We start from the raw sequence: 4,691 nt of genomic DNA, 5'->3' as shown, positions 1-4,691 counted from the left end.
TTAGCAAGAAACTTAAATTTAAAATCCACATATAATATTTAATATTACATTAAACATAGAATATATAATCTCTTGTTGTCACTCCCAAATTCAAAAACTACAACAAATATAAATTTAAACAAAAATAAATTATTTAATTCAAATAAAATATTTATTTGAAATTTATATGACATTAATATAAATTTAATAAAAATAATTAATAAATTCTATAAATAAAACGTGTATATTACACGTTATTTATATCTAGTATATATATAATAGAAAGAATTATAGTTTTATAGTATATATAAATATTTATATCAATAATTTCTACATATATGACATTTAAATACAACATTGACATAGATATATATTTACATGACTACATGACATATATATATATATAAAATACAATAATATTTAAAAGGAAATTAGTAATAGAAATAAAATAAGATTAGAAAATGTCATAGTGTATAGAGTAATATATACATGCATCAACTATTTTTAGTTTCTAATGTATCTCACAATGTCTATTAGTCAATTTGATGAAGAAAAATAGCTTTAATCACTTGATAAAAAATAAACTGATAAAATAAATGATTTGTGTTATCCAATAAATTAGCATTTGTGACGTGGCGAATAATCTCTTGACACGTGCCTGACACCTGGAGCGTCTGCTAGAGTATCGACCATGAGACACACCAGAAGCAGGACATACCTGTTTTTACCACGACCAGACTGGTCGGTGGTTCCGCTGGCAAAGCAACATTTATGGAAAGATCTTATGTATCCCGAATTTATTTCATGCAATCTTCTGAATATCCCATGATTCAAGGGATAATATCTGTAACAATATTGGGCAACTCCCCATGGGCCTATAAAAAGCAAGAGATGGCTCATGGGAAGGGACCTTTTGGCAGCTAAAAAACCATAGGAACATAGAAATTATCTGTGAAAACGAGGATTGTTTATGAGGAGTGTTGAAACTCATTGAGCCTAAGCTCTCTGATCGCACTTTTGTTCCCATATCAATATCATTCTAAGTGGACGTAGGTCATTACCAGATTCTGGGGCCGAACCACTATAAATTACTGTGTTTTCTTTGCTTTTGTCATTACGTTATTATCTATACATATTCGCCTATATCATTCATATTTTGACTCCGTGTCAGTTGGCTAAAACGAAGGTCAACATTCTGGTGCTTTCATTGAGAGGGCGACTCATCATTGTTGATAAAACTAATGGCGAAAGCAGGGAAGAAAGCTGCTCAGACTGCCGCTGCACCATCGAACCCGCCACCTCCTCCTCCCCCAGCAAGCATGGCGGAAGATGAACCGCAACTAGATTTTGAAGAGGAGGAAATGGACGATGCGACTTTGAGGAGCACCTTGGGCACGTTGCAGGAAGAGCTGGCAAGTCTGAGAGCCAATCAAGAGACTGCCGCAGAAGCTATGGCGAGGCAACAGCAGGAACTTGATCGTCAGAGGGCGGAGTTGAGCGAGAGACAGGCGGAGGTGGATCGCCGCCAGACTGAGGCCATGGCAGCCCTTGAAGCGGCCTTGCTGTTGGCCAGAAATCAGGCCGCGCCTGCCTCGCAGCCTAATCAACCTGAAACTGGGCCACCCCAGGGAGGTCCCAATCCTAGCCCGCCAGTCCATCCTTCAAGTCCGCAAAGGCCTGAACAGCCCCAGATGCCCCATGACGACGTCCCACTGGACCCCGAGGCAGATCCACCATCCCACGCTGCTCGAGGTAATCCCCCGCAGCAAAGGCAGAATAGGGCCGAGCGACAGCCTCGTAGTCCTAGACACCGCGAGAATGATGGGCCACACCAAGCGAACAGGGGTCACTACCCTCCTGGTAACAGGAGAGACTCGGAGTTAGGCTCTGCGGTCCGTGGACCCCAGCAGCATGATAATGCACAGGGACATCGCGACCAGCGCAGGCCACCCCCTAACGCTCGAGGTGTTTCTGCCAGAGACGGGAATAGAGGGAACGACCAGTCTTACCATAGCCAGTCAAAGTTCAAAGATGGCCACGGCTACAACGAGGCTGACTCAGGCAAGAACAATGCTGATGGGAGGAACGGAAATAAAGGGAGGAGCAGGAGCCAAATACCTCAAGATGATCAGCCAAATAGACAAGATGCTGGGGGGCAACCCCGGCAAAATAATGTCTTCAACCGGCTCGGAGGTAGCGAGCAACGGAGAAGAGAGGAAGATCTAAGAGACATACTCAATGATCGTCGAGAGAAGCATGGTGAGAACATCCCCCCAGCAGTGGAGAACGTAGCTATTCCTACTGCCTTGCAAGCCCAGATAGACGCACTAAATCAGGCTGTGCAACAATTGGTCGGAGGAAGAACCTCTTATATTGACCACGATAGAAGAAAGGGCACTCCATTTATCCAAAGAATAGCCAACGCAGAGACTCCCGGCAAGTTCAAGATGCCCACGCTCCCGAACTTTGATGGATATGGAGATCCCGTCTCGCATGTGAATAAGTTTGAAATCCAGATGGACATTCAGAAGGTATCCGAAGACGCTCGGTGCAGGATCTTTCCTGCAACACTTTCTGAAGCTGCGCAGGAATGGTTCTTTAAGTTCCCACCTGCAAGCATAGTTTCCTGGGAAATGTTCGTAAGGGAGTTCTACGGACAGTTCTATGCAGGTCGTGTCCACCCGACCGAAGCAAATCAACTGGTTGAGATCCGCCAGCAAGATGGAGAATCGCTAAAAGATTACATCCAGCGCTTTATGCGAGCGGCAGCCGGAGCAAAGACAGTCGGGGATGAAGGAAAGATGATGGCTATAACTACGGGAGTGAGACGCCGCTCGCCCCTGTGGAAAAGTCTTCATAAGGATGGGGTCAGAACCACCCAGGAATTCTTAGACCGAGCTGATCGATATATCAAACTCGAAGAAGCCATTGCCGATGATGGAAAATCCTCGAACAAGGGCAAGAAGGCTGCCGAACCCGCCAAAACCGCCAATGGCACTAAACCAAATGGCAACGGCAAGGGCAATGGAAACGGCAACAGTAATGGCAAGAATGGTGGGAAACGGCAACACAATGAGCCTTCCACCTCCGACAATAAGCGAGCTAAAAGTAATCGTTATGAACCTAGGTTCACTAACTACACTGCCCTCGTCGAGTCTCGAGGAGAGGTATACCAGGCCACAAGCTCTAGCGTGCCCTACAAGAAGCCTGGGCCCATTCGAAAAGACATTTCGAAAAGAGACACTACCAAATTCTGTCGTTATCATAACGACTATGGACATGACACTAATGAATGCAACCAGCTAAAAGATGAAATCGAGTTCCTCATTAGACAAGGACACTTGAGGAGGTACGTACGGGCCTCGGGAACTTCCCAACGAGAAGCTCCAGGTGGCAACGAGCAGACGTCCACACGCCAACGCTCACCACCATTACAGCCTGCCCCCGTAGCCGGAACACTTTTAACCATCTGTGGAGGCCCACACCTCGCTGGAAATAGCGGAAAGGCTAGAGAACGATATGCTCGAACTCTGCGCCACGACCAGGACATCGAGATGATGACTGTGGAGGACCGAGCACCGAAAAAGGCCCGCTCAGAGGAGTGCGGGATAACCTTTTCTGAAGGCGATGCCCAACACGTCCGGTTCCCACATTCCGATCCGCTGGTCGTAGATATCCAAATGGCCAATATGATGGTAAAAAGAATACTGGTCGATACAGGAAGTTCAGTAAACATCCTCTATAAATCAACGCTGGAACGCATGAAGCTGTCCGTGAAGGACTTGGAGCCCTGCAATCAAACCATATACGGCTTCTCTGGAGAAGGACTCGTTCCAGCCGGAATGATCAAACTCCCAGTGACAACGGGTACAACGCCCGCTTCAAGGACATTACTCGCCACTTTTGTAGTGGTCGATTGTCCTTCAGCGTATAACGCCGTTATTGGAAGACCCATACTGGTTGAACTGAGGGCCGTCATCTCCATGTGGCACCTAGCCATGAAATTCCCAACGGACGCAGGGGTAGGATGCGTTTTGGGAAATCAAAGGGAAGCCAGGGAGTGCTATAACGCCTCGGTCACAAAGGCAAAAAGTGGAACATCAAGGAGCGCTACCCCAGAACGATTGCAGATGACGGAAGACAGCAAAACCCAATCAGGTGGAAAAGTCACCAAATAGGGTGTTGCCCAAAGTGAGGATATAGATTTGGATCCTCGCTTTGGGGATTTTGAAGAAAATGTTGGGCCCGTCGAGGACCTGGAGGAGGTCCATCTCGATGAAAGAGACCCGACTCGAATCGTAAAGATTGGGAAGAATTTAGAACCTACTGCGAAACAAGCGCTGGTGGAATTCTTGCAAGGGAACCAGGGGGTTTTCGCCTGGTCACATAAAGACATGGTCGGAATAGATCCTGCGGTGATCAGCCATGTCCTGAACATAGACAAAGTCTTTCCACCGGTGCAACAAAAAAGAAGGCTGCTCGATAAAGACAGGTCAAGAGCCTTGAAAGAAGAAGTCGAAAGACTTAAAGAAAATGGGTTCATCAGGGTGGCGTTTTATCCATCATGGGTCTCCAATCCGGTGTTGGTCCCCAAGCCTAACGGCAAATGGCGGACCTGTGTGGATTTTACAGACCTCAATAAGGCATGCCCAAAAGACTGCTTCCCACTCCCGAGGATCGACCAGCTAGTCGATGCAACTGCTGGGCATGAG

Source organism: Humulus lupulus, chromosome 5 (assembly GCF_963169125.1).
Source record: "Humulus lupulus chromosome 5, drHumLupu1.1, whole genome shotgun sequence".
NCBI classification, from domain to species: domain Eukaryota; kingdom Viridiplantae; phylum Streptophyta; class Magnoliopsida; order Rosales; family Cannabaceae; genus Humulus; species Humulus lupulus.
This window is presented reverse-complemented; position numbering follows the sequence as displayed.